At 38.9% G+C, this 22,441-nt stretch overlaps 1 pseudogene; it reads left to right on the forward strand.

Moving 5' to 3' along the window:
- LOC140176736 (uncharacterized) overlaps positions 1–22,441 on the forward strand; it is a 155,722-nt pseudogene that overhangs the window by 78,350 nt on the left and 54,931 nt on the right.

Below are 22,441 nucleotides of genomic sequence, written 5' to 3' on the forward strand. Positions count from 1 at the left end.
TCAAGTTCCTAGAGGTTTTCAAGAAACTGGAAATTAACATACCACTTGCTAAAGCATTGGAAGCAAATGCCCCTGTATGCTAAGTTCCTTAAGGAGCTCATTAATAAGAAGACAAGCTGGAACGAAAAGGAGACAGTGTTCTTAACCCAAGAATGCAGTGCGATCATCCAAAAAGGGCTCCCACCCAAACTCAAAGATCCTGGGAGTTTCTTTCTGCCCAGCACCATTGGCAATATATCCATTGATAAGGCATTGTGTGATTTAGGATCAAGTATCAATCTGATGCCCTTATCTTTGATGAGAAAATTGATGACAAGTCATCTTAGCCTAGTTTCACTAGTCTTTTTCTTTTGGTTTCAATTGATTTTATGCACTTTCTTGAGCCATAAGTAAGCCAATTGGGTGAAATTTCATATTTCCTTTGATTCAATCAACCATGGATGAATTAATGTAATTTCATGAGATTTTATGCTATAATTGTCATATATTATGAAAGAATAACAAACTCATGATTTTGAGCATAGCTTTGATGTGTTTGATTGATTGATGATATGTGAAAAGAGCTTTAAAGAAGGTTGAAGAAAGAAGAAAGGGCGAGGAGCAAGAGAGAACAAAAAGTTTGAGCCAAAGTTTGCCTCAAACTTTAGCTCAAACTTTTGGAAGAGTGAATTCACATTGGTTGGAGCAAAAAGCTTGCGCTAACGTTTGCCTCAAGCTTTTTGGCAAACGTTGGCGCCACACACCAACACCCTGGAGGAGAAAAGCTTGCGCCAACGTTTGCCTCAAGCTTTTTGGCAAACGTTGGCGCCACACCAACACACCCTGGAGGAGAAAAGCTTGCGCCAACATTTGCCTCAAACTTTTTGGCAAACGTTGGCGCCACATATGCACACAAGGGGATCAACGTTTGGCCTAAAGTTTGACCTGAAACTTTAGCCCAAACGTTGGTAGCAGCAAATGAGGGCAGCTGATATAAAAAGCTTGAGCCAAAGTTTGCCTCAAACTTTGACTCAAGCTTTTATGATTTATAGCCCGATTCACAATGGATTTCTCTCCAACTCCAAGTGCAATCAATAGAGGCTTTTGTCAACCCAATTCCATCAAGAGCAAAGGCCCAATTCAAGGCTTGAAGACCATTTGAAGAAAGTGTATAAATAGCTTAGGATTTAAGTTTTCCTGGAGCTTTCCTTTAGCATTGGGAAAAACACTTACAGAGAGAGCTTTTCTTTTAGAATTCTTAGAGACTTACAGTGGAGAACTCACCTTTAGATTTTTTAATTGTTGTTTTAGAATTCTAGAGAATTGGGAAGGAGAATTGATCTCTCTTCTTCCTTGTTCTTGCTTGAGCACTCTTTACTTTTCTTGCTTTGGATCTTGGGTGAAGAATTGAAGAACTTCTGTTTCAATCTCACCTTGAGATCTTGTTTAATTTTCTGCATAATTGAATTTCCTTTTCTGTTAATTGCTTCTTCTTCTACTCTCTCTGCAATTTACACTTCTTTATTTCCTTTGCAATTGTTCTTGCTGGATCTAGGAAGGCAGTGAGATCTAGACTCAGCTATCTAGTCTCTTGAGTCTTGAGATCTACAGTTTTAAATTTCAATTTCTTTATTTCATTGTTACACCAAGCTTTTTCCCATTTCCGTTTTAGATCCGGTTTAATTCAAGTCATCTTCTACTTTTCTGTTTATTGCATTTTACTTTTCCTTGTTTAATTTCTGCAAATCCAATTCCCAATTCCCTTTACAATTCAAGCCATTTACATTTCTTGCACTTTAAGATTCTGCAATTTACATTTCTTGCAATCTAAGTTTCTGCAATTTATATTACTTGCACTTTAAGATTCAGCCTCTTTAATTTCTCTACACTTTAAATTCTTGCCAATTGTCCCTCTCCCTTTTAATTTCATGCAATTTAGCTTCTGTCAAATACAAACCACTCAAATCAACTGTTGGTTTGCTAGACTAAGTCATCCACTAAACTAAAATTGCTCAATCCTTCAATCCCTGTGGGATCGACCTCACTCTCGTGAGTTTTATTACTTGATGCGACCCGGTGCACTTGCCGGTTAGTTTCGTTTTGGATCGTTTTCCACACATCAAGTTTTTGATGCCGTTGCCGGGGATTGAAATAGATTGGCAATGATTAAGTGAAGTAGAGATCTAGATCTAGCATTTTTATTTTCTGTTTCTCTAACTTTGGACTAACCCACTAACTGTTTGAATTTTTGCTTGAGCTAACTACAATTTCATCATGGATTGAAGTATTGCTATCCTTCTGGTTTGGTATGATTTTTATGTCTTGTTTGCATGTCAGGGACAAGGAGAGCTATACCAACCTTTTGTGAACAAGACGAAAGAACCCTCAGGAGATTAAGAAGAGCTGAAAGAGGGAAAAACATTGTTGGAGAAGAGGATTCGGAAGAAGAAGAGTTCCAAGATATGGAGGAACATACAACAATTCCAACTAATCCACAAGGAGGAGCAGCTAATAACAACAACAATCCACCACAGAGAAGAGTTCTGGCTTCCTACACATTTGCAAATCCTAGACATTGTGGGAGTAGCATTCATACACCAAATGTTAATGCAAATAACTTTGAACTAAAGCAACAACTCATCACATTAGTTCAAAACAATTGCTCTTATGGAGGAGGACCACTTGAAGATCCAAATCAACACTTGTCCACTTTCTTGAGGATTTGTGACACTGTTAAAACCAATGGAGTGCATCCTGACAGCTATAAGCTACTGCTATTTCCATTCTCTCTCAGAGACAAAGCCACCCAATGGTTGGAATCTTTCCCAAGAGACAGCATTGACAATTGGGATGATCTAGTGAGCAAATTCCTTGCCAATATTTACCCACCTCAAAGGGTTGTCAGATTGAAGACTGAAGTACAAACATTCACCCAAATGGAGGTTGAACCATTATATGAGGCATGGGAAAGGTACAAGGCTCTGATCAGGAAGTGTCCCCCTGGAATGTTCAATGAGTGGGATAGATTGCAGAATTTCTATGAAGGCTTGACATTGAAATCTCAAGAGGCCTTGGATCATTCAGCTGGAGGCTCTTTGCAACTCATGAAAACTGCAGAAGAAGCTCAAAATCTCATTGATATGGTAGCTAACAACCAGTATTTCTTCGCTCACCAAAGGCAACGCCAACCATCACAGAGGAAGGGAGTGATGGAGTTGGAAGGAGTGGACTCAATCCTAACTCAAAACAAATTGATGCAGCAGCAGATTCAACAACAATTTGAGCAAATGGCCAAGAGGATTGATAGCCTCCAAGTTACAGCAGTAGGCACCAATCAACCATCAACCACATGGGGAACAAATGAAGAAACTCAAGAGGAGCAACAGCAGGAGCAAGTCCAGTACATGCACAACCAAAATTCTGGGTCAAATGAAGTCTATGGTGATACTTACAACCCTTCATGGAAGAACCATCCAAACCTGAGGTGGGGAGATAACCATAACCAAAACCAACAACCATGGCAAAGAAATTCAAATCAAAACACTTCAAGAAACAACCAAAACAACAACCAGCAGCAAACCACCCAAAACCCTTACAAAAAACCCCAAAACAACCACCCCAACTCCAACCATTATCCATCCAATAACCAACCCACAAACCAAAACACTTACCACCAACCCTCAACACCCCATAACCAGCCAATTTCACATGACTCTCAGAGAATCACTAACCTGGAAACCTTGATAGACAAAATGTGGAAACACCAAGAAATGACAGCCAAAAATCAAGAAGCCTCCATAAAGAATATGGAGAGGCAAATTGGCCAGCTCTCTAAACACCTGGCAACAGAGAGACCATCAAGTTCCCTGCCAAGTGACACAATTCCAAATCCTAAGGAAGAATGCAAGGCAATACAGTTAAGAAGTGGGAGAACATTGATGAGCAACAATGACACTACAAGGAAGTAAGCGGAGAACAGCAAAAGGCCAATAGAGGGGGAAAAGCCAACACACGCAGAGGAAGCCAATGGTGATGATGCAATGGCAAGCAAGCAAATTTCAAAGCAAACTCAAGAAAAGGAGGAACAATCAAAAATTCCAAAAAAGGGGAATGAAGCAATTGAAGAGCCAACCAAGAATCAAAAGCAACAAGCAGAGAAGAACTTTGTACCTCCACTGCCATATCCCCAGAGATTCAACAAGGAGGCAAAGAATCAACACTTTCATAAGTTCCTTGAGACTTTCAAGAAGCTAGAGATCAACATTCCCTTGGCTGAAGCACTTGAGCAAATGCCTCTGTATGCCAAGTTTTTGAAGGAGCTTATTAACAAGAAAAAAAGTTGGCTAGAAAAGGAAACTGTGATGCTCACTGAAGAATGCAGATCATTGATTCAAAAGGGACTTCCCTCTAAACGTGAAGATCCTGGGAGTTTCTTTCTACCCTGTGCCATTGGTAACATGACCATCAGCAAGGCGCTGTGTGACCTAGGGGCTAGTATCAATCTGATGCCCTCCTCTCTAGTGAAAAAGCTGCGCATGAAAGAAGTGAAACCAGTACAGATGTCTTTAGAATTGGTGGACAAATCAGTAGTGTACCCAAGGGGTATAGTTGAGAACCTTCTAGTCAAAGTAGACAGATTCATTTTCCCTGCTGATTTTGTGATCTTGGAATCTGATGAGGATGATGGTGACTCTATTATACTGAGAAGGCCATTCTTGGCCACTGCTAGGGCCATCGTAGACGTAGAAAAAGGAGAGTTGACCCTTAGGCTACATGATGAAAGTGTCACACTGAGTGTCTCTCCAGAAATAAAGTTCATCAATGAAAAAGAAGATAGCATGGAAACTGACAAGATAGAACTGCAGAGGAAGGAAGAAATTGACAAGATGATCAGCAGTCACCTCCCAAAGCAAGAAGTAGATAATGCAGCATGGGAAGAAGAAAAAGAACTTGTACAGAGCAATGAAGAGATTCATGAAAGCATTGATGTGTTAGTTATCAAGAAGAAGAATCCCAAAATGAAGCCCACTTGCAAGCAGAAAGGATCAATAAGAAGAAGGAAGAAGAATGAAAACAGAATCAAAAAGGGTTGGAAGAACAAAAAAATTCCAACAGAAGGGCTCTCCAAAGGCGACAAAGTGCAGTTAGTCTATCAACAACTGGAAGCAAGCCAACAGATTGATGATTACTATACTGTGAGCAAAATACTCTCACAAGAACATGCTGAGATAGAAAACCAAGGAACAAAGAAGAAGCTCACAATCAGAGGGGACAAGTTGAGGCACTATAACCATCAACCACCATGAAAGAAAGCCCCAATGTCAAGCTAGTGACATTAAAAGAGCGCTTGTTGGGAGGCAACCCAACCAGAGGTAGTTTTCTTTTCATAGCCTTTTCAATAAAAATGTTGAATATTTGGTATGCATTGTAAGGAGCTAAGTTTGGTGTTACACACCAAAACAATTTAAAGGAGAATAAAGGATTATAAGTTTGGTGTTCCACCAAAACATCATTTAAAAACACATTCTCACTTCTTGCACAATACTAGCTCCAAGCAATCAAACAGATTATTCAATTACTTAATTGCTCTCTAGTTTTAACTTTATAACTTTTAGCAAGAACACAAGATTTTACATATAGTTAACCTGTTGCATCAGAGGAAGTGGCAAGGAACTAAGTTTGGTGTTCCCACACCAAATTAAATCCAAAAGCCGCACTCAATTCATGCATACTAACCAGTCACCTAAGGGCTTGAGAAGCAAGCAACTTTTGAGAATTATGCAGGGAACTAACCACCAATTGAAGACATTATGCACCATGACTCAAAAGGGGACCAACAGAAAGAAGGACAAAAGAACTGCAAACCAATAGGTTGTATCTACACTTAACTTCAGCTGTTGAGAGATGCTATGATTTATATCTTGCTAAAGTGTTCATCTAGTACAAGTAGAATCAATTTTTTTTGAAATAAATAAGCTAGTCTAAGTGTGTGCTTATGTGTTTACTTTCACTTAACTAAATGCAAGCTTTGTCCCCTGCATCTGTAATTCAATAAAAGAAATGTTTGGAATGTGAAGTAAGATAGTTCTTTGTTAGCGGAAAGTACAATAATAGTGAGTGGTGGTATGTATGTGTGATTGTATGATAGCTCACTTTTAGGGAATAAAAGGACTAGACTGTCTCCTTTTAAGTAGAAAATAGCTCACTGTCTATGAATCTCAACAAGATAAAGTCCTTGGCTGAAAAGAAGAACAAAAAGAGAAAAGAAAAAGCCAAAGGTGGCAGCAGGACAAAAGAAGAAAGAAAATAAAGCTAGACACCAATAGCTTGAACCTTGGAATATATGCCTGTGGTATTTTTGCACTAGGATCTGCTTGGATTATTAAGTTCTTTGGAGTGCATCAACACTTGGTAACTTGGGTTAACTAACCCGGGATTATCAACTGAAAGTCCACTATCAAGAGCAACCTAGTTACAAGGCATTTAGTAACCCAAAGAGGTACTGGGCATCAATGTTCTAAATAGGAATGTGAGCCAAGTGTCTATAGTGAATAATGTGTCAAGCATGAATGAAGAAAAGAGCTTGTTACACATGACACTGAACTAAAGCTTATAAAAAAAAAGGGGGGGGGGGGAAACAGTGACCAAGGACAAAGTAATAAGTGAGAGGTCATATTAGTGTGTTACTTGATGCTTGGAGGAGACTTTCTAGGCCTAAAAGTCAATAAGAAGTGAGTGTTTACATATCCACATAAAACCCCATGAACTACCAATAATACTCTGCTAGCATGAACATCCTCTTCCATTTCATTCTTTCTTCTCAATAATTCTTTTCTTGCTTGGGGACAAGCAAGCTTTAAGTTTGGTGTTGTGATGACAAGTCATCTTAGCCTAGTTTCACTAGTCTTTTTCTTTTGGTTTCAATTGATTTTATGCACTTTCTTGAGCCATAAGTAAGCCAATTGGGTGAAATTTCATATTTCCTTTGATTCAATCAACCATGGATGAATTAATGCAATTTCATGAGATTTTATGCTATAATTGTCATATATTATGAAAGAATAACAAACTCATGATTTTGAGCATAGCTTTGATGTGTTTGATTGATTGATGATAGGTGAAAAGAGCTTTGAAGAAGGTTGAAGAAAGAAGAAAGGGCAAGGAGCAAGAGAGAACAAAAAGCTTGAGCCAAAGTTTGCCTCAAACTTTAGCTCAAACTTTTGGAAGAGTGAATTCACATTGGTTGGAGCAAAAAGCTTGCGCCAACGTTTGCCTCAAGCTTTTTGGCAAACGTTGGCACCACACACCAACACCTTGGAGGAGAAAAGCTTGCGTCAACGTTTGCCTCAAGCTTTTTGGCAAACGTTGGCGCCACACCAACACACCCTGGAGGAGAAAAGCTTGCGCCAACATTTGCCTCAAACTTTTTGGCAAATGTTGGCGCCACATATGCACACAAGGGGATCAACGTTTGGACTAAAGTTTGACCTCAAACTTTAGCCCAAACGTTGGTAGCAGCAAATGAGGGCAGCTGATATGAAAAGCTTGAGCCAAAGTTTGTCTCAAACTTTGACTCAAGCTTTTATGATTTATAGCCCGGTTCACAAGGGATTTCTCTCCAACTTCAAGTGCAATCAACAGAGGCTTTTGTCAACCCAATTCCATCAAGAGCAAAGGCCCAATTCAAGGCTTGAAGACCATTGAAGAAAGTGTATAAATAGCTTAGGATTTAAGTTTTCTTGGAGCTTTCCTTTAGCATTGGGAAAAACACTTACAGAGAGAGCTTTTCTTTTAGAATTCTTAGAGACTTACAGTGGAGAACTCACCTTTATATTTTTGAATTGTTGTTTTAGAATTCTAGAGAATTGGGAAGGAGAATTGATCTCTCTTCTTTCTTGTTCTTGCTTGAGCACTCTTTACTTTTCTTGCTTTGGATCTTGGGTGAAGAATTGAAGAACTTCTGTTTCAATCTCACCTTGAGATCTTGTTTAATTTTCTGCATAATTGAATTTCCTTTTCTGTTAATTGCTTCTTCTTTTACTCTCTCTGCAATTTACACTTCTTTATTTCCTTTGCAACTGTTCTTGCTGGATCTAGGAAGGCAGTGAGATCTAGACTCAGCTATCTAGTCTCTTGAGTCCTGAGATCTATAGTTTTAAATTTTAATTTCTTTATTTCATTGCTACACCAAGCTTTTTCCCATTTCCGTTTTAGATCCGGTTTAATTCAAGTCATCTTCTACTTTTCTGTTTATTGCATTTTACTTTTCCTTGTTTAATTTCTGCAAATCCAATTCCCAATTCCCTTTACAATTCAAGACATTTACATTTCTTGCACTTTAAGATTCTGCAATTTACATTTCTTGCAATCTAAGTTTCTGCAATTTATATTACTTGCACTTTAAGATTCAGCCTCTTTAATTTCTCTGCACTTTAAATTCTTGCCAATTGTCCCTCTCCCTTTTAATTTCATGCAATTTAGCTTCTGTCAAATACAAACCACTCAAATCAACTCTTGATTCGCTAGACTAAGTCATCCACTAAACTAAAATTGCTCAATCCTTCAATCCCTGTGGGATCGACCTCACTCTCGTGAGTTTTATTACTTGATGCGACCCGGTGCACTTGCCGGTTAGTTTCGTGTTGGATCGTTTTCCACACATCAAAAATTTTCCACAGAAGAAGTGAAACCTATAAGGATGACCTTGCAACTCGCTGATAGATCAATGGTAGTCCCTAATGGAGTGGTTGAGAATCTCCTAGTCAAAGTAGGTGGTGCACGAAATTGTGATCTCTAGCAACGGCGCCAAAAACTCAGTACGCACGTTCATAATCTCAAATTCTTCTTCACAACTTCGCACAACTAACCAGCAAGTGCACTGGGTTGTGCAAGTAATAAACCTTACGTGAGTAAGGCTCGATTCTACGAAGATTGTCGGCTTGAAGCAAGCTATGGTCATCTTGTAAATCTCAGTCAGGCAGATTCAAATGGTTATGGGATTTTGATAATTAAAATATAAATAACAGAAAATAAGATAGAGATACTTATGTAATTCATTGGTGAGAATTTCAGATAAGCGTATGGAGATGCTTTGTTTCTTCTGAATCCCTGCTTTCCTATTTTCTTCATCCAATCATTCATACTCCTTTCCATGGCAAGCTGTATGTTGGGCATCACCGTTGTCAATGGCTACTTCCCGTCCTCTCAGTAAAAATGGTCCAAATGCGCTGTCACTACACGGATAATCATCTGTCGGTTCTCGATCATGTTGGAATAGGATCCAGTGATCCTTTTGCATCTGTCACTACGCCCAACACTCGCGAGTTTGAAGCTCGTCACAGTCATCCCTTCCCAGATCCTACTCGGAATACCACAAACAAGGTTTAGACTTTCCGGATCTCAAGAATGGCCGCCAATAATTCTAGCTTATACCACGAAGACTCCGATATTTCGGAATGGAGGCTAAGAGATAAACACTCAACCCAAGGTAGAATGGAAGTGGTTGTCAGGCACGCGTTCATAGGTTGAGAATAGTGATGAGTGTCACGGATCATCATATTCATCATGTTGAATTGCAAATGAATATCTTAGAATAGGAATAAGCTTGAATTGAATAAGAAAACAATAGTACTTTGCATTAATTCATGAGGAACAGTAGAGCTCCACACCCTAATCTATGGGGTGTAGAAACTCCACCGTTGAAAATACAAAAGTGAAAGTGGTCCAGGCATGGCTGAATGGCCAGCCCCCTAAACGTGATCAAGAGATCAAAAGTGATATAGAGATAGTCTCAAAAATGATCCAAAGATGTGAAATAAATCACTAAAAGTAGTTTTTATACTAGACTAGTAACTAGGGTTACAGAAAATAAGTAAATGATGCAGAAATCCACTTCCGGGCCCACTTGGTGTGTGCTTGGGCTGAGCATTGAGCTTTCATGTGTAGAGACACTTTTTGGAGTTAAAGGCCAGGTTGTAGCCTATTTCTGGCGTTTAACTCTGGTTTGCAACCTGTTTCTGGCGTTTAACTCTGGTTTGCAACCTGTTTCTGGCGTTTAACTCCAGAATAGGGTAGGAAGTTGGCGTTTGAACGCCAGTTTGCATCATCAAAACTCGGGCAACGTATGGACTATTATATATTTTTGGAAAGCCCTGGATGTCTACTTTTCAACGCAATTGAGAGCGCACCAATTGGGCTTCGGTAGCTCTAGAAAATCCATTTCGAGTGCAGGGAGGTCAGAATCCAACAGCATCTGCAGTCCTTCTTCAGCCTCTGAATCAGATTTTTGCTCAAGTCACTCAATTTCAGCCAGAAATTACCTAAAATCACAGAAAAACACACAAACTCATAGTAAAGTCCAGAAATATGAATTTTATTTAAAAACTAATAAAAATATACTAAAAACTAACTAAAACATACTAAAAACTACTTAAAAATAATGCCAAAAAGCATATAAATTATCCGCTCATCAGTAGGTAAGTTCATATTTCCAGCAGATTTTGTGATCTTGGATCTAGATGAAGAGGGAAGTGATTCTATCATATTAGAAAGGCCTTTCCTAGCCACAGCAAGGGCCATCATTGATGTGGAAAAAGGAGAAATGACTTTGAGGGCACATGATGAGAAGATCACTCTAAATGTCTTTAAGGAAATGTAGTATACTGCTGAAGAGAAAAGCTGCATGAAAGTTGAAGAAGAAGACTTGCATTGGAAGGAAAATCCACGGAGGCACTCATCAACTCGCCTTTGAATCAAAAGACAGACAGTGGAGAAGAACAAGAGGGTAGTAAAGATGTGAAGGCTGAGAAGGGAAGGCAAAAAGAGATTAGAAATTTGATCACTAGGAAGAAAGCCCCTGACATAAAACCTGCTGCCAAGACAGAAGGGTCACCAAAGAAGGGAAAGAAGAGCAAGAAAAAAGGTTCCAAAAGGGTGGAGAAACAAAAGAATCCCAACTGAAGGGTTCTCAAAAGGAGACAAAGTGAAACTGATCTACCAACAGTTGGAAACAGGCCCACAAACTGATGATTATTACACTGTCAATAAGATACTCTCGTTGGAGCATATAGAGATTGATCATCAAAGCACAGGAAGAAGGCTCACAGTGAGAGGGGACAAGTTGAGGCACCATAATCATCAACCACCCTAACAAGGAACCAACGTCAAGCTAATAACGATAAACAAGCGCTTGTTGGGAGGCAACCAAACCAAAGGTAGTTTTCTTTTCCTAACTATTTCAATAAAAGGGTTAAGTAGATTTATCTGTATTGCAAGGAGCTAAGTTTGGTGTTACACACCAAAACAATTTAAGGGTGAGTGAAGGATGATAAGTTTGGTGTTCCACCAAAAATTTCATTTAAAAACACATTTCAACCTTCTGCATAAATGGTTATTAGCTCTAAACAATCAGGAAAACTACTCAACCATTTTCTGTTTTCTAGTTTTTAGTTTTGCTCTCTTTAGCAAAGGCACAAGGTTTCATGTATATGGTTGATTTGTTGCATAAGAGGTATTGGCAAGGGACTAAGTTTGGTGTTCACACACCAAAGTAAGTTCAAAAGCCTACAAACATTCTTGCATATTAACCACTTTTCAAGTGCTTGGGGGACAAGTAATTTCCATTATCAGTGCAGAAAACTATTCAAATTTTTGGAAGGGCTGTACATCATCAGCAAGAAAAGCACAAAAGCAAAGAGGGAGGATGAAAGACTAAGCAAGAAGATACCAAAAGGTTGTATTGTTACTCAACTATTTATGTTTACTGTGCTTTAGTTGGAAGATTAATTGTTCTCCTTTCTGATAACTTTACCCTTATCTGTACGCTGCAAGTTTACTGTCCTGTTCTTATTTAATTAAGTGATCTAGCCAAAGTGTCTGCATCACTCATCTACTTGAATATATGTCTTGTTTCCCTGCATAAATAAGAGAAAATGTTGAAACAGAAAGTGATTGTCCAATGTGGTAGGAATAATAATAAAATTCAGTGGTGGTATATATGTTTGATTGCTAAAGTAAGCTCACTAATAAAGGATAAAGGTTAAGATGTTCCTTTGAAGTGTGAACTTAAATGCTGTTATGAACCTTCAATTAACAAGTATCCCTGGAAAAAGGAAGAGCAAAAGAAGAAGGAAAGAAAAGCCAAGAATTGGCAACAAAAATGAAAGAAACAAATAATAAGGCTAGACACCAATAGCTTGGACCTTAGGACATATGCCTGTGGTGCCCTTTTGTACTAGGGTCTTCTTGGACAAATAGGTTCTAAGGAGTATTTTAAAACTTGATAACTTGGGTTAATTAATCCGGGATTATCAACCGAAAGTTCATTATCAAGAGCAACCTAGTTACAAGGCATTTAGCAACCCAAAGAGGTGCTGGGTATCAATGTCTTAGGATGAATTGTGAGCCAAGTGTTTGTAGTGAAGATGTGTTGATTGAAAAACAAAGCTAAAAAGCTGCTGCAACACATAACACTTAGCTAAGAATAAGAGTGTAAGCTTCTCAGCATGAAAGACAAAAGAAAATCAAAACACCAGGGATGGATGAATAGCAAGGTTCACAGTAGCAACTTCGGTTATCACTGAAAGGGACATTTCAATCCTAAAATCTAATAAAAGTAGAGCTTCAAGTACATCTGCATAAAACCCCATGAACAAAATTCAATTACCTGCTAAATAAGGACATATATGCTTTTCTGTTTTCTTTCATTTCTTCTCATGTTTTAGTGCTTGCTTGGGGACAAGCAAGATTTAAGTTTGGTGTTGTGATGACATTTTTTTATTTTTTTCATTAGGTTTTATGCACTTTCTTGCACAATAAGTAAGTGATTGGAGTGGAATTTTGTGTTTATTTTGATTCAATCAAACATCACTAACTTTATACAAAATCATGAGATTTATGCAAGAAATAGGTGATTATTAGGAATGATGCAAAAAATTTGTGATTTTGGTGAGACTTTGATTGCTTGTTTGGTTGATTTTAGGTGAAAAAGTGAAGAGAAAGAAGAGCACTGCAGTATAACGTAGCGTTCAAATAAAGAACGCCACGCTCACTTGTGACGCGCACGCGTACAGGACGTTTACGCGTCAGGGACAACTTTCGAAGATCCACGCGTACGCGTGCATGACGCGTACGTGTGGAAGTGGTTGGCGCTCGTTTTTAAAGAAAGCGCTACGTTCACTATACCACCGTTTTTGGGCACATTCAAAATTGGAATTTGAAATTTTGCAGCCGACGCGCACGCGTACATGACGCACACGCGTACATGACGCGCACGCGTCGATGAAGAATCTAGAAGAAAGCACGCAAACACGTGGATGGCGCTGAAGCATAGAATTGATATTTTACCACCCACGCGCACGCGCAGAGAACGCGCACGCATGGGCAGCATTCATTAAGCAAACGTAGCGCTCATTAAGAGAACGCTACAGAAGACGCGTACGCATGAATATGGCATGCAAGCATGATGGAAGCTGAAGATGGCAATGACGCATACGCGCATGTGACACGTACACGTCGATGAGCAAAACTGCGAAGGGACGCGCAGGTGCAGTAGATGCGTACGCGTGGATGAATGTACGCTGCACTCACTTTCAGAACGCAATATTCTCCTAGAAGCTGAAATCAAGTGCCATCCTGACTTACTGCAACAAAGGCCAAAAAGCCCACTCCAAGTACTTGATGACTAAATTAGAAAGTGTATAAATAGGAGAAAATTTGATTTCATGAGGAGGCTGGATCTTTTATTTTTCCTTTGAGTTTTTAATTTTTTTTAAGATTTTCTTTTGGGAATTGGGGAGATTTTGAGATCTAAGTTTAGTTTGCTTTCTGTTTTCATTCTGTTTATTATCTTTTGCACTGGTGCTGAAGCTTCTTTTTAATTTTTCTTCTGTTGTCTTTAGAATTTGAGAATTGAAGATCGGATCTAAATTCCCTTTTCTGTTTTTTTTATCCTGCAATTTTTCTTTCTGTTCTTTTCTTCTTTGGCAATTTAAATTTCCTGTTAAAGAATTTAGGATCTGATCTAAATTTTCCTCTCTGTTCATTTTTCTTCTGCAAATTTCCTTTTCTGTTAAATTGGATTTTTCTTCTGCAAATTTCCTTTTCTGTTTTAGGATTTCCTCTCTAGTTTACTTGCAATTTCCCTTCTGTTAATCAAATTTCACCAAATTCATCAAATATTCGCTTAACTAAATTCATCATCATACTAAATTTGCTCAATCCATCAATCCCTGTGGGATCGACTTCACTTTTGTGAGTTTTACTACTTGATCTGACCTGGTACACTTGTCGGTGAGTTTGTGTGGAATCGATTTTCCCTTATCACCCTTCCACCACACATGGCATTCAGCCTCCATCAACCAAGGTTGATGATGACAAGGCTAAGATGCCATTTCCTCAGAAACTCTGTCAAGAGGAAAGGGATAAATAGTTTGCCCATTTTGTGGAGTATCTCAGAGCATTAGAGATAAAGATCCCTTTTGCAGAAGCTCTTGAACAGTTACCTTCTTATGCAAAGTTAATGAAGGACATTCTAAGCCATAAGAAGGATTGGAGAGAGACACAAATAGCCCTCCTCACTGAGGAGTGCAGTGCAATTACCAGAAAAGCTTAAAGATCCTAGAAGCTTTATGATACCCTGTACTCTAGGTGATGCTTGTACAAGGACAGCCCTATGTGACCTTGGAGAAAGCATCAACCTAATACCTGCTTCATTAGTAAAGAAGCTTAGTTTGACTAATGAGGTCAAACCAACCCTCATGCGCCTTCAACTTGCTGATGGTTCTATTAAGATACCATCAGGAGTAGTTGAAGACATGATTGTTTGGGTTGGACCCTTTGTCTTTCCCACTGACTTTGTGGTATTGGACATGGAGGGGCACAAGAGTGCATCCCTTATCCTAGGAAGACCTTTTCTAGTTACAGGACGGATCCTCATTGATGTTGAAAAAAGGGAAGTAACCCTAAGAGTCAATGAGGAAAAGTTCGTCCTGAATGCTGTCAAAGCTATGCAGCACCCAGACATTCCTGAGGAATGTATGAGCATTGACTTCGTTGACTCCCTGGTGGAAGAAGTCAATATGGCTGAAAGCTTCAAGGAAGGGCTAGATGATATCCTCGATGATAATCAGCCTGATTTAGAGGAACCTTTGGAAAACTTTGAAGAAAAGGAGAAGCCTCCTAAGCTTGAGCTTAAGCCATTACCTTCCTCCCTGAAATATGCATTTCTGGGAGAGGGAGATACCTATCCTGTGATCATAAGCTCTGCACTAGAGCCACAGGAAGGAGAAGCACTCATTCAAGTGCTTAAAAAACATAGGACCGCCCTTGGGTGGACTATAAGTGACCTTAAGGGCATTAGCCGTGCCCGATGCATGCATAAAATCCTGCTGGAGGATAATGTCAAACCAGTCGTACAACCACAGAGGCGTTTAAATCCAACTATGAAGGAAGTAGTATAGAAGGAGGTCACTAAACTCTATGAGGCTGGGATTATTTATCCCATTTCTGATAGCCCATTGGTGAGTCATATCCAGGTTGTTCCTAAGAAGGGAGAAATGACAATGGTTCACAATGAAAAGAATGAGCTAATCCCAAAAAGGACAGTTACACGGTGGCGTATATGCATTGATTACAGAAAACTCAATGACACCACCAGGAAAGATCACTTTCCTTTACCCTTCATTGACCAAATGCTAGAAAGACAAGTAGGTCACTTTTTTATTATTTCCTGGATGGATATTCTGGGTACAATCAAATAGCAGTAGATCTACAAGATCAAGAGAAGACGGCATTCACATGTCCTTCGGGCGTATTTGCCTATAGACGAATGTCATTTGGCCTGTGCAATACACCTGCCATCTTTTAGAGATGCATGTTGTCCATCTTCTTTGATATGGTAGAAAAATTCCTTGAAGTATTCCTGGATGACTTCTCCATCTATGGAGACTCATTTAACTCCTGTCTTGATCATCTGACCCTGGTCCTGAAAAAATGCCAAGAAACAAACCTAGTTCTAAACTGGGAGAAATGCCATTTCGTGGTAACTGAAGGCATTGTTCTCTGGCATAAGATCTCAAATAAGGGGATAGAAGTGGATCAAGCTAAGGTGGAAGTGATCGAATGCTTGCCTCCACCTACTAGTGTTAAGGCAATCAGAAGCTTCCTAGGACATGCAGGATTCTACAGGCGGTTCATAAAAGATTTTTCTAAAATCGTCAAATCCCTGTGTAATCTCTTGGCCACTGATGTTCCATTCATCTTTGACCAAGAATGCCTGCATGCCTTTGAAACTCTGAAGGCCAAGCTTGTCACTGCTCCTATTATTTCTGCACCCAACTGGGACTTGCCATTTGAGCTAATGTATAATGCAAGCGATCATGCAATTGGTGCAGCACTAGGTCAGAGACATGACAAGTTTCTGCAAGTCATTTACTATGCTAGTCGCGTATTAAATGACGCGTAGAAAAACTACACTACTACAGAAAAGGAGCTACTTGCATTGGTTTATGCCATTGACAAGTTTAGATCCTACCTAGTAGGGTCTAAGGTCATTATTTATACTGACCATGCTGCTCTAAAATATGTACTCACTAAGCAGAATTCTAAACCCAAACTTATAAGATGGGTATTACTCCTGCAAGAATTTGATGTAGAAATTAGAGACAGAAAAGGGACAGAAAATCAGGTAGCTGATCACTTGTCTCGGATCGAGCCAGTAGTAGGGACTTCTTCTCCCTCTACTGACATATCCGAATCCTTTCCAGATGAGCAACTCTATGCCATTCGGACAGTACCTTGGTTTGCAGAGATTGCAAACTACAAGGCTATACGGTTCATTCCCAAGGAGTTTACTAGGCAGCAAGCCCAAAAACTCATGCATGATGCAGAATATTACCTATGGGATGAGCCATATCTCTTTAAGAGATGCTCGGATGGAATAATCCAATGCTGTGTGTCTGAAGAAGAGGCACAGAGAATTCTATGGCACTGCCATAGCTCTGACTATGGAAGCACTTTGGAGGTGAGCGGACAGCCACTAAGGTACTCCAAAGTGGCTTTTACTGGCATACTCTATTTAAATACTCTAGAGAGCTCGTCCGTAACTGTGATAGTTGCCAGAGGGCTGGCAACCTTCCCCATGGTCACAGAATGCCTCAACAAGGAATCTTAGAGACTGAGTTGTTTGACGTATGGGGCATATATTTTATTAGACCTTTTCCACCTTCATACTCAAACATCTACATCCTTGTGGCAGTAGATTATGTGTCTAAATGGGTTGAAGTAATAGCAACACCCACTAATGACACTAGAGTGGTAATGAAGTTCCTCCAAAAGAATATTTTCAGTAGGTTTGGTGTCTCTAGGACACTAATTAGTGATGGAGGAACTCATTTCTACAATAGACAGCTGGATTCTGTCTTAAGCCAGTACAGAGTTCACCATAAAGTAGCAACACCGTATCATTCCCAAACCAATAGGCAAGCTGAAGTCTCAAATAGAGAACTAAAGTAAATCCTAGAGAGGACAGTAAGTGCCTCTAAAAAGGATTGGGCTAGAAAGTTTGATGACGCCCTATGGGCATACAGAACAGCTTGCAAAACCCCCATTAGAACTTCACCATATCAGTTAGTATATGGGAAGTCCTGTCATTTGCTAGTGGAACTAAAACACAAAGCCTATTGGGCTACTAGATTCCTCAACCTTGATGCCAAAGCAGCATGGGAAAAATGGCTGCTCCAACTAACTGAGTTGGATGAATTCCACTTAGAAGCATTTGAAAATGCAAAAATCTACAAGGAGAAGGCAAAAAGGTGGCTTGACAGGAAGTTAGATTCCAGAGTCTTTGAACCAGGACAGAAGGTCCTACTCTTCAACTCAAGACTCAAACTGTTCCCTGGGAAACTCAAATCCCGTTGGATAGGACTATTTGTGATTACCAAGGTATCACCTTACGGACACATAGAACTTCAAGGTAAAGAAACCAGGTTCACTGTCAATGGACAGAGGGTTAAGCATTATCTTGAAGGAGATATAGAGCCAGGAGGCTCAACACTGCTACTAAGTTAAGTACCGTGAATTCCAGCTAAAGACATTAAAGAAGCACTTGTTGGGAGGCAACACAATAGTCACTCATTGCTTTAATGATTTTCTAGTTATTTTCGTTTTAATTAATTTTCTTTTTACTTAGTTTTTAATTATATTTTAAGTTATTTTTCGTGTTAGTGATCTTGTACAGTGCTAAAATAGAGACAGAATGATGTAGAACAGCAAACAAAATACTCTGGAGTAAGGAGCTTTCTGGCGTTTAAACGCCAAAAAAGATAGGGTGTTGGGCGTTTAAACGCTCATGGAGGCAGCAGGCCTGGTGTTAAACGCCAGCTAGGAGGCCCTGGCTGGGCGTTTAACGCCCTGAAGGGAGCACATGCCTGGCGTTTAAACACCAGCCAGGAGGTCCTGGCTAGGCGTTTAAACGCCCAAAAAGGAGCATCAACCTTGCATTAAACGCCAGCCAGGAGGCCCTGGCTAGGTGTTTAACGCCCCACAGGGAGGACTACTCTGGCGATAAACGATAGAATGCTAGCATTCTGGGCGTTTAAAAGCCAGCCTGACAGCATGGAGGTAACTTCAATTTTTCAATCTTATCTTGATTCAACTCATCTTCATCCAATTTAATTTAAAAATTTCTTTAATTTCTAAATTAAATCTTGTTCAAATATTTTGTTTTCAATTTAATTTTCAAATTAAAACATTTTTTTCAATTTTTTTTAAAAATCCTTTCAAAATGGTATAACTTTTACAATTTGCTTTCAAACTCGTTTCAAAATCTTCTCTTATCTTATTCATATCTTTTATTAAACATTCAAATCCTTTCCATACTTCATATCTTGTCTTTAATGCTTTTTCTATCTTATTAAAATCTTTTCTTATCTTTTAAATTTAACAACTTATCTTTTTTTTATCTTTTTCAAAAATCATTATCTTTTATTCATGCTTATTTTCAAAAATCCCTCCCGCCTCCCTATATATATGTGTGTCGTGCCCTCTCTCCCTCACTCACCACCTCTCATTCGAATTATCTCTTCTATTTCTTCCTCTACTCTCTATTCTAGTTTGCTTCCTTTCTTACCTTTTGCTCGAGAACAAGCAAATTTTTAAGTTTGGTGTGGCAGGAGCCCTGTTCTCTCATCAAGAATTCAATCCCATGGCTCCAAGAAGTGGCAAGACCACCCCAAAGAATAAGAAAGAAGACAACTTAACAGTTGTTTTTAAACCTATTCAATTCTTCACCAAGCAACATGAAGACCATTATCACAAGGTAATGAGTAAATGGCCAGTAATCCCTGAAGTAGGATTCGACCTTGGAGAAGAAGAATACCCAGAGATCCAAGAGCAGATTTGAAAGAGAGGTTGGGAGATTCTAAGTGACCCTAAGTTAAATGTTGGATACAATATGGTCCGGGAATTTTATGCAAATCTGTGGATGACAGATAAGCAAAAGCTGGATGGAACAGCCATCCATACTTTTCATACCATGGTCAGAGGGAAGATCATATACTTTCACCTAGACAGGGTGAGAGAGGTCTTCAAACTACCTTTGCAAAGGGATGACCGTGAGTCATACAACAGGAGGATTGTAGCCAACCAAAAGCTGAATCGAGTCCTAGAGGACATATGCCTACCTGGAACCCAATGGATTGAAAATACCAAAGGGGAGCCATGCCAGCTGACAAGGGCAAACCTCAAGCCTGTTGCTAGAGGATGGCTAGACTTCATTGGGCATTCTATACTCCCCACAAGTAACCGCTCTGAAGTCAATATTGATAGAGCAGTAATGATTCATTGCATCATGATCAGGAATGAGATGGAAGTCCACCAAATAATCCCCTGTGAGATCTACAAGCTATCAAATAGAGATTCCACTAAGGCCATGCTGGCTTATCTAAATCTCATCTTCCGCCTATGCCAAGACGCTAATGTTCTAATACAAGTGGATAATTTTATTCCAGTGAAAAATCTAAACACCAAGCAGGTGATGGAGAGTTTCAAAATAAAAGATGATAACCTAAAGAGGAAGGAACCCGAACAGTCCCAAGAGATCCCTCCAAGGGAATACTAGAACCTGTTGAAGGCATCTGTAATTCACCTACAGAGCATGTTGGATCAGCTCAGAGAGGAGTAGAGAGATCAGACTAGCATGATTTGCAAACTGATCAAGGAACAGGAGAAGCAAAGGCGTGAGCTGGAGGAGCTGAAGCGCTAGAAGCTCTCTCCTGAAGAGCCCAGTGCCCCACAAGCTGAAGAGCCATGCGTCCCACAGCCTGAAGAAAACAACATCCCCCAAGCTGAAGGTTGTTGAGTTCTACTCTGTGGCTATTCTAATTCATGTTTCTCATATTTCTATTATTTTAATTCCTATTTCTCATATTTAGGAGTACATGATCACTAGCAGTAATTAAGTCTTTATTTTTATTTTTAATTTTATGTCTTTTAAATTTTAGGATTGCATAAGCATTAATAATAAATTAATTAATTTTTATTTTTCCAATTAGCTATAAATTATTCCTTTTATCATCATTGAACATGAATAAAATAGTAGATTTTTTTAGAAAAAATAAAGATGCATAGATTTTTTAGCCTTCCAATAAAGAATAGTTACAATAATTTGATTGGGTTACATTGCTTTAGTTTTCTGAATAAAAGAATAAAGAGTGCATATTTGAAGTTGAATTTTATGAAAGAATAAGGAAAAATATTATTGATAATCTGAAAAATTTGAAACTTGATTCTTGAAGCAAGAAAAAGCAGCAAAAAGCAAAAGAAAAAGCATGTTGCAAAAGAATATATATATATATATATATATATATATATATGCATGCAAAAGAAAGAAAAAAATGGTGGAAAAAAAAGAAAAAAAATATAAAAAGCAGAAAAATCCATTACTGCCCAAAAAGTGCAGGAAAATGAAGGCAGATTGAAAAAGCCAATAACCCTTTAAACCAAAAGGCAAGGGTATAAAAGGGTCTCAAGTCTTTGAGCATTAATGGATAAGAGGGCCTAAAGGAATAAAATCCTGGCCTAAGCGGCTCAACCAAAGCTGTCCCTAACCATGTGGTTGTAGCGTGAAGGTGTCAAGTGAAAAGCTTGAGACTGAGCGGTTAAAGTCATGATCCAAAGCAAAAAGAGTGTCCTTAAGAACTCTGGACACCTCTATCTGGGAACTCTAGCAAAGCTGAGTCACAATCTGAAAAGGTTCACCCAGTTACAGTGTCTGTGACATTATTGTATCCAGTGGTAATACTGGAAAACAAGGTGCTTAGGGTCACGGCCATGACTCTAAAAAGTTGTGTTCAAGAATCAAAAAGAGATGAACTAAGAGAATCAATAATATCATCTGGATTCTAAGTTCCTAAAGATGCCAGCCATTCTGATTTTCAATCAATAGTGAGATGCCAAGACTATTCAGAAACAAAAAGCTACTAAGTCTAGCTCATCTAAAATAACTGAGCTTCTTTGGACGACCCAGTGCACTTGCTGGTACTGCTGTATGGAAGTGTGGGGTTTGCGTACACGCCCTAGGATGTATGCTGACACACCTTCTGTATACAGGAAATAACCCCTTTGCCACTACAAAAATGGAATAGGTGGCCACGGTACTTCTGTAGTAGGAAATAGCCCCTCTGCCTTACAGAATGGAATATGAATCTGTACCGCAGGAGAGAGTTCTCAGTGGTCGCACCACCATCTATCTGACTGGCTCAATGTAGCAGATGAACATATAAATATTTCTGGAGTTGCCTTAATGCAACAAATGAATAAACAACATCTCTTGGGCTGCCTCAAGCAGCAAATAACTTTTCAATAGGTCCTCTGCTCTTATTCTCTTTGCTATGTGTTTCTTTACTCTACTCTGATTTCTCTGTTTAACGTATGTATTTAAAGCTTATGTAAACTTCGGTATGAATAGTTAGCCTGTCCCAAGTATAGGTTCATTAAGTCTATACTGAAAAAGTTTAACTTTTCATATTATACCTAGCCCTAGACGCAACTCAAGAAATAATTATGTTGCTCCTAGTTCGTTCACTAATCTCTGTTTGTTTCCGTCGTTAAAACTTTACAGACTTTTTCCTTGACTTTTATCTTTTCTTCAACTTTTTATCTTTCCTTTATCTTTGCCTTTTTCGCATTATTTTATTATTGTTAATAAAAAATTATTTTTAATTAAATATTATTATTTAATATTTTATTATTATATTTTCGAGATTCACCTTTTCTTACCCTAAAAGTTATATAAATTCACTTTTTACCACCCGTAACTTTTAATATTTCTACTTTAACCACCCTAACTTTCAGAAATTACAAAACAATCCCCCAAACACCAAAAATTTTACTTCCTTGCCCTTTCTAAGATCTAAAGCCTGTTCTTCAATGTTCTTCATCACATTCAAGGTATTCTTCATGTTCT

Source organism: Arachis hypogaea, chromosome 12, assembly GCF_003086295.3.
Source record: "Arachis hypogaea cultivar Tifrunner chromosome 12, arahy.Tifrunner.gnm2.J5K5, whole genome shotgun sequence".
NCBI classification, from domain to species: Eukaryota; Viridiplantae; Streptophyta; class Magnoliopsida; order Fabales; family Fabaceae; genus Arachis; species Arachis hypogaea.